This window comes from Diadema setosum, chromosome 8 (genome assembly GCF_964275005.1).
Source record: "Diadema setosum chromosome 8, eeDiaSeto1, whole genome shotgun sequence".
In the NCBI taxonomy this organism is placed as follows: domain Eukaryota; kingdom Metazoa; phylum Echinodermata; class Echinoidea; order Diadematoida; family Diadematidae; genus Diadema; species Diadema setosum.
In genome coordinates, this window is record NC_092692.1 from 31,569,302 (window position 1) to 31,576,976 (window position 7,675).

A 7,675-nucleotide genomic window follows, 5' to 3' on the forward strand; every position below is an offset into this window, starting at 1 on the left:
TACACACGTATATACAACAAATTGACAAGAAAAGATTGTACAAATTGATAAAAAAAGACAGTAGAAATAGAAAAATAGGTCTATATATAAAATATATATATCTCTCTACACACACACACGCACACACGCACACACACACACACACGCACACACACACACACACACACACACACACACACACACACACACACAAGGGCTGTTTAAAAACCCAATTTCACATGCGTTCAATTCCAAAATTCCGGAAGTATCTATTTGCCTTCATCCCCCATCTCCCCTAAAGGGATATGAAGATGAAAGAGAGAATAATATGTGAAAGCAAGAGCGGAGTGAAGGTAAGAAGAAAACACAAATAGGTACTGGTGGGGGAGGGGCAGTGAAAGCGCCTGACCATTAAAGATATTTACATTACATTTAACAATTAACAATTAACAATTATGACGAATAACCAATGATCCAAACCAAATTATCATAAAATTATTCACCATTATAGGATATTCATTATGTATGAAACAGAATAACAACATAAATAGAAACATGTTTCCTACCATGTAGGGGACACCAGCGACAGTAAGGGGCAAGTCGGATTCGCGTCCGGTCTGTAAAACGCGAGGGAATCGGTTAGTCTACACTCTAACTCTCCAGCCACATTTCCATCTGATAATCATGACACCAAATCGTAAATTTCCACATCAAATTAAAGCAATTCATTTTGTTGGTCATTTAAAGAGAGATTCTCCTCTTGTCAAGTGGCACTTGGTACAAAAAGAAGAAGAAGAAGAAGTGCTATTTCATTTTATACATAACGCACATGACAAAACAACAAAGGCCTAGAGCTCCCATGTACCGCCTTAAGCATCGAGGCAAAGTGCAGGGAAGGCGGAGGGGGTTAATAGGGAACAGATCAATAGCAGGGATCACTGTCATGTGCTATCTTTGGTGCCCCATCACTGTGGTTTTTCTCCTTGTCGTCGCTGCCGGTGTTGCCATCGTCGTCGTCACTGCGATCGCGGCAAGGTAGACCCCCGATCGCAGGATCAGGCAAAGTTTGGCGTGGGTGATTCTTTTTTCTTTCTTTCTTTTTTGCCACTTCCCCTCTTTCCGTATCATATTGGCTCGTGGACATTAACTTAGTGGGCAGGGGGAGCGGGACATGCAAAGAGCTTAGTAGTTCTTGCTGTTAACATATACACTGTACATGTCGATCAGACATCACGGTCCGGATACATGAAACACTCTTCCTGAGGAGTTGAAACAGTGTGCCTCCTTGTTTTCATTCAAAGCAAACTTAAAGAAGCATATTTTACTACAGTATACTTCAAATACGAATTAAGCACGAATAATTTATATGACTCATGTTGGTCTCCCGATAGCAACATCGTATGTCGTTCCCTCTTCCAGCGAACCAATTTTATTATTCTAAATTCCAGGCTATCTGCCCCTGTGCACTTTCAAGCACTTGCGCGCACATTCACCACCATCACACACCAGAGTTTATTTTCCCCTGCTATCTTCGCAGCAGAATTTGTATTGTTACGAATCTAGTACGTCCCTACCTTTTCCTCGGGCCGGCCATCTTTTCAAGCAATGCTTACAATGCCGGCCCTCTGCATTATCGCTTCTTAAATATGATATTGTTATTGTAATCCCTGCTGCATAGACACGCATACTGTAATATTATATCATTAATTTCCTTTTATATCGTTGTTTATGCAAGTCAAACGACTCTGTTTCAAATATACTTTGTATGTTTCCCATGTTCATGATTATGTAATTTATGTATACACTGTATATTGATTTGCTGAAAATAAAGTATCTATCCAACAAAACAAACACTGTACATGTATGATATTGGAGGACAGAGGTGACCTTCACTTCCCGTTTTTACGTTAGTGAAATAATCAGGTTCCCAATATCTGCGGTATATCTCCACCATTGTTATAACTGATATAATTGGAAAAGTGAGCAAAGAAAATGGGATTCCATCGGGATTCGAACCCGAGACCTCCGGATTGCTAGACCGGTGCTCTACCGACTGAGCTATAGAAAGCCCTAGTGCAGTGTTCGTCCCAGAAACCCTTAATTCTCAATGCTCGGGTGGTCAGAAGCTATAGCAGTGTGTTTGTGTGTGACACACACGCACACACTTGAACCTGGCATAAACCCGAAGGATAATTCAACTTGGGGATAAATGCGAGGGATCACCGAAGTGATGCAGCTTTTTTGAGTTTGTAACAAATAAAGACAGAATAAACTGACCAGAAAGAATATAAATTATTAGTGGAAAAGTGAGCAAAGAAAATGGGATTCCATCGGGATTCGAACCCGAGACCTCCGGATTGCTAGACCGGTGCTCTACCGACTGAGCTATAGAAAGCCCTAGTGCAGTGTTCGTCCCAGAAACCCTTAATTCTCAATGCTCGGGTGGTCAGAAGCTATAGCAGTGTGTTTGTGTGTGACACACACGCACACACTTGAACCTGGCATAAACCCGAAGGATAATTCAACTTGGGGATAAATGCGAGGGATCACCGAAGTGATGCAGCTTTTTTGAGTTTGTAACAAATAAAGACAGAATAAACTGACCAGAAAGAATATAAATTATTAGTGGAAAAGTGAGCAAAGAAAATGGGATTCCATCGGGATTCGAACCCGAGACCTCCGGATTGCTAGACCGGTGCTCTACCGACTGAGCTATAGAAAGCCCTAGTGCAGTGTTCGTCCCAGAAACCCTTAATTCTCAATGCTCGGGTGGTCAGAAGCTATAGCAGTGTGTTTGTGTGTGACACACACGCACACACTTGAACCTGGCATAAACCCGAAGGATAATTCAACTTGGGGATAAATGCGAGGGATCACCGAAGTGATGCAGCTTTTTTGAGTTTGTAACAAATAAAGACAGAATAAACTGACCAGAAAGAATATAAATTATTAGTGGAAAAGTGAGCAAAGAAAATGGGATTCCATCGGGATTCGAACCCGAGACCTCCGGATTGCTAGACCGGTGCTCTACCGACTGAGCTATAGAAAGCCCTAGTGCAGTGTTCGTCCCAGAAACCCTTAATTCTCAATGCTCGGGTGGTCAGAAGCTATAGCAGTGTGTTTGTGTGTGACACACACGCACACACTTGAACCTGGCACAAACCCGAAGGATAATTCAACTTGGGGATAAATGCGAGGGATCACCGAAGTGCTGCAGCTTTTTTGAGTTTGTAACAAATAAAGACAGAATAAACTGACCAGAAAGAATATAAATTATTAGTGGAAAAGTGAGCAAAGAAAATGGGATTCCATCGGGATTCGAACCCGAGACCTCCGGATTGCTAGACCGGTGCTCTACCGACTGAGCTATAGAAAGCCCTAGTGCAGTGTTCGTCCCAGAAACCCTTAATTCTCAATGCTCGGGTGGTCAGAAGCTATAGCAGTGTGTTTGTGTGTGACACACACGCACACACTTGAACCTGGCATAAACCCGAAGGATAATTCAACTTGGGGATAAATGCGAGGGATCACCGAAGTGATGCAGCTTTTTTGAGTTTGTAACAAATAAAGACAGAATAAACTGACCAGAAAGAATATAAATTATTAGTGGAAAAGTGAGCAAAGAAAATGGGATTCCATCGGGATTCGAACCCGAGACCTCCGGATTGCCAGACCGGTGCTCTACCGACTGAGCTATAGAAAGCCCTAGTGCAGTGTTCGTCCCAGAAACCCTTAATTCTCAATGCTCGGGTGGTCAGAAGCTATAGCAGTGTGTTTGTGTGTGACACACACGCACACACTTGAACCTGGCATAAACCCGAAGGATAATTCAACTTGGGGATAAATGCGAGGGATCACCGAAGTGATGCAGCTTTTTTGAGTTTGTAACAAATAAAGACAGAATAAACTGACCAGAAAGAATATAAATTATTAGTGGAAAAGTGAGCAAAGAAAATGGGATTCCATCGGGATTCGAACCCGAGACCTCCGGATTGCCAGACCGGTGCTCTACCGACTGAGCTATAGAAAGCCCTAGTGCAGTGTTCGTCCCAGAAACCCTTAATTCTCAATGCTCGGGTGGTCAGAAGCTATAGCAGTGTGTTTGTGTGTGACACACACGCACACACTTGAACCTGGCATAAACCCGAAGGATAATTCAACTTGGGGATAAATGCGAGGGATCACCGAAGTGATGCAGCTTTTTTGAGTTTGTAACAAATAAAGACAGAATAAACTGACCAGAAAGAATATAAATTATTAGTGGAAAAGTGAGCAAAGAAAATGGGATTCCATCGGAAACTGCACTAGGGCTTTCTATAGCTCAGTCGGTAGAGCACCGGTCTGGCAATCCGGAGGTCTCGGGTTCGAATCCCGATGGAATCCCATTTTCTTTGCTCACTTTTCCACTAATAATTTATATTCTTTCTGGTCAGTTTATTCTGTCTTTATTTGTTACAAACTCAAAAAAGCTGCATCACTTCGGTGATCCCTCGCATTTATCCCCAAGTTGAATTATCCTTCGGGTTTATGCCAGGTTCAAGTGTGTGCGTGTGTGTCACACACAAACACACTGCTATAGCTTCTGACCACCCGAGCATTGAGAATTAAGGGTTTCTGGGACGAACACTGCACTAGGGCTTTCTATAGCTCAGTCGGTAGAGCACCGGTCTGGCAATCCGGAGGTCTCGGGTTCGAATCCCGATGGAATCCCATTTTCTTTGCTCACTTTTCCACTAATAATTTATATTCTTTCTGGTCAGTTTATTCTGTCTTTATTTGTTACAAACTCAAAAAAGCTGCATCACTTCGGTGATCCCTCGCATTTATCCCCAAGTTGAATTATCCTTCGGGTTTATGCCAGGTTCAAGTGTGTGCGTGTGTGTCACACACAAACACACTGCTATAGCTTCTGACCACCCGAGCATTGAGAATTAAGGGTTTCTGGGACGAACACTGCACTAGGGCTTTCTATAGCTCAGTCGGTAGAGCACCGGTCTGGCAATCCGGAGGTCTCGGGTTCGAATCCCGATGGAATCCCATTTTCTTTGCTCACTTTTCCACTAATAATTTATATTCTTTCTGGTCAGTTTATTCTGTCTTTATTTGTTACAAACTCAAAAAAGCTGCATCACTTCGGTGATCCCTCGCATTTATCCCCAAGTTGAATTATCCTTCGGGTTTATGCCAGGTTCAAGTGTGTGCGTGTGTGTCACACACAAACACACTGCTATAGCTTCTGACCACCCGAGCATTGAGAATTAAGGGTTTCTGGGACGAACACTGCACTAGGGCTTTCTATAGCTCAGTCGGTAGAGCACCGGTCTGGCAATCCGGAGGTCTCGGGTTCGAATCCCGATGGAATCCCATTTTCTTTGCTCACTTTTCCACTAATAATTTATATTCTTTCTGGTCAGTTTATTCTGTCTTTATTTGTTACAAACTCAAAAAAGCTGCATCACTTCGGTGATCCCTCGCATTTATCCCCAAGTTGAATTATCCTTCGGGTTTATGCCAGGTTCAAGTGTGTGCGTGTGTGTCACACACAAACACACTGCTATAGCTTCTGACCACCCGAGCATTGAGAATTAAGGGTTTCTGGGACGAACACTGCACTAGGGCTTTCTATAGCTCAGTCGGTAGAGCACCGGTCTAGCAATCCGGAGGTCTCGGGTTCGAATCCCGATGGAATCCCATTTTCTTTGCTCACTTTTCCACTAATAATTTATATTCTTTCTGGTCAGTTTATTCTGTCTTTATTTGTTACAAACTCAAAAAAGCTTCATCACTTCGGTGATCCCTCGCATTTATCCCCAAGTTGAATTATCCTTCGGGTTTATGCCAGGTTCAAGTGTGTGCGTGTGTGTCACACACAAACACACTGCTATAGCTTCTGACCACCCGAGCATTGAGAATTAAGGGTTTCTGGGACGAACACTGCACTAGGGCTTTCTATAGCTCAGTCGGTAGAGCACCGGTCTAGCAATCCGGAGGTCTCGGGTTCGAATCCCGATGGAATCCCATTTTCTTTGCTCACTTTTCCACTAATAATTTATATTCTTTCTGGTCAGTTTATTCTGTCTTTATTTGTTACAAACTCAAAAAAGCTGCATCACTTCGGTGATCCCTCGCATTTATCCCCAAGTTGAATTATCCTTCGGGTTTATGCCAGGTTCAAGTGTGTGCGTGTGTGTCACACACAAACACACTGCTATAGCTTCTGACCACCCGAGCATTGAGAATTAAGGGTTTCTGGGACGAACACTGCACTAGGGCTTTCTATAGCTCAGTCGGTAGAGCACCGGTCTAGCAATCCGGAGGTCTCGGGTTCGAATCCCGATGGAATCCCATTTTCTTTGCTCACTTTTCCACTAATAATTTATATTCTTTCTGGTCAGTTTATTCTGTCTTTATTTGTTACAAACTCAAAAAAGCTGCATCACTTCGGTGATCCCTCGCATTTATCCCCAAGTTGAATTATCCTTCGGGTTTATGCCAGGTTCAAGTGTGTGCGTGTGTGTCACACACAAACACACTGCTATAGCTTCTGACCACCCGAGCATTGAGAATTAAGGGTTTCTGGGACGAACACTGCACTAGGGCTTTCTATAGCTCAGTCGGTAGAGCACCGGTCTAGCAATCCGGAGGTCTCGGGTTCGAATCCCGATGGAATCCCATTTTCTTTGCTCACTTTTCCACTAATAATTTATATTCTTTCTGGTCAGTTTATTCTGTCTTTATTTGTTACAAACTCAAAAAAGCTGCATCACTTCGGTGATCCCTCGCATTTATCCCCAAGTTGAATTATCCTTCGGGTTTATGCCAGGTTCAAGTGTGTGCGTGTGTGTCACACACAAACACACTGCTATAGCTTCTGACCACCCGAGCATTGAGAATTAAGGGTTTCTGGGACGAACACTGCACTAGGGCTTTCTATAGCTCAGTCGGTAGAGCACCGGTCTGGCAATCCGGAGGTCTCGGGTTCGAATCCCGATGGAATCCCATTTTCTTTGCTCACTTTTCCACTAATAATTTATATTCTTTCTGGTCAGTTTATTCTGTCTTTATTTGTTACAAACTGATATAATTGTCACAAGTTTCTCTGCTGGCCTCCAACAGGTCGCTCCGGAATACGGAGGACACTCCAATAATTTGAGATTAGGCATCTCAGCCTCCAGTCCTCCCGCCTCGAGTCCTCCCAACTCTATACCACTGGTATCCTTGTCCTGCCTATATTATTCTGCTCTCCCATATCCCCCAAATCAGCCTGCTGTACTTGTCCTATTAAACTTATCTTTCAATTCCTCCTCCAAATCTGCTACTCAATCATAACCATTAATTTCTTCCACTTTAAATATTGACACCCCTCCTATATAGCCGTTCCGCTTGTATGTCTCCAAATTGATCCTTTCCTCTCACCTGCGTAACCTACTGTGTCTGGTTTCCATAACTAACATGATATTCACTCTTCCTCCCGCTGTTTATATAAAGTAAAACCTTTCTGCGCGAGCCCTTTACCGTTCTCCTCTAAACCGGTTCCGAAATTACTCGTAACTCATAATACCACAATATTCTCCTCAAACACCTCACGTCCTTGTCAAACATAAACTCCCAACATCCTCCCTTTTCTAGCTACATGTATGTCTTTGTTCCATTGTCTCTCAAAATAATGTCCCTCTTCTTTTCCCCTTTTTCTAAT

General features: G+C 43.1%; 12 non-coding genes across 12 annotated transcripts; 5 read left to right on the forward strand and 7 right to left on the reverse strand.

Annotated features, from left to right (window-relative positions):
• Positions 1-1,974: 1,974 nt before the first annotated feature.
• Trnaa-agc (transfer RNA alanine (anticodon AGC)) lies at positions 1,975-2,049 on the reverse strand. The gene has a single exon. It is a non-coding gene; the product is annotated as a tRNA-Ala (tRNA).
• A 252-nt stretch (positions 2,050-2,301) lies between these two features.
• On the reverse strand, positions 2,302-2,376 carry Trnaa-agc (transfer RNA alanine (anticodon AGC)). Its single transcript has one exon. It is a non-coding gene; the product is annotated as a tRNA-Ala (tRNA).
• Positions 2,377-2,628: 252 nt separating this feature from the next.
• Trnaa-agc (transfer RNA alanine (anticodon AGC)) lies at positions 2,629-2,703 on the reverse strand. The gene has a single exon. It is a non-coding gene; the product is annotated as a tRNA-Ala (tRNA).
• A 252-nt stretch (positions 2,704-2,955) lies between these two features.
• Positions 2,956-3,030, reverse strand: Trnaa-agc (transfer RNA alanine (anticodon AGC)). Its single transcript has one exon. It is a non-coding gene; the product is annotated as a tRNA-Ala (tRNA).
• Positions 3,031-3,282: 252 nt separating this feature from the next.
• Positions 3,283-3,357, reverse strand: Trnaa-agc (transfer RNA alanine (anticodon AGC)). The gene has a single exon. It is a non-coding gene; the product is annotated as a tRNA-Ala (tRNA).
• A 252-nt stretch (positions 3,358-3,609) lies between these two features.
• On the reverse strand, positions 3,610-3,684 carry Trnaa-ggc (transfer RNA alanine (anticodon GGC)). Its single transcript has one exon. It is a non-coding gene; the product is annotated as a tRNA-Ala (tRNA).
• A 252-nt stretch (positions 3,685-3,936) lies between these two features.
• Positions 3,937-4,011, reverse strand: Trnaa-ggc (transfer RNA alanine (anticodon GGC)). Its single transcript has one exon. It is a non-coding gene; the product is annotated as a tRNA-Ala (tRNA).
• A 276-nt stretch (positions 4,012-4,287) lies between these two features.
• On the forward strand, positions 4,288-4,362 carry Trnaa-ggc (transfer RNA alanine (anticodon GGC)). The gene has a single exon. It is a non-coding gene; the product is annotated as a tRNA-Ala (tRNA).
• A 252-nt stretch (positions 4,363-4,614) lies between these two features.
• Positions 4,615-4,689, forward strand: Trnaa-ggc (transfer RNA alanine (anticodon GGC)). Its single transcript has one exon. It is a non-coding gene; the product is annotated as a tRNA-Ala (tRNA).
• Positions 4,690-4,941: 252 nt separating this feature from the next.
• Positions 4,942-5,016, forward strand: Trnaa-ggc (transfer RNA alanine (anticodon GGC)). The gene has a single exon. It is a non-coding gene; the product is annotated as a tRNA-Ala (tRNA).
• A 252-nt stretch (positions 5,017-5,268) lies between these two features.
• Trnaa-ggc (transfer RNA alanine (anticodon GGC)) lies at positions 5,269-5,343 on the forward strand. Its single transcript has one exon. It is a non-coding gene; the product is annotated as a tRNA-Ala (tRNA).
• Positions 5,344-6,903: 1,560 nt separating this feature from the next.
• On the forward strand, positions 6,904-6,978 carry Trnaa-ggc (transfer RNA alanine (anticodon GGC)). Its single transcript has one exon. It is a non-coding gene; the product is annotated as a tRNA-Ala (tRNA).
• Positions 6,979-7,675: the final 697 nt, after the last annotated feature.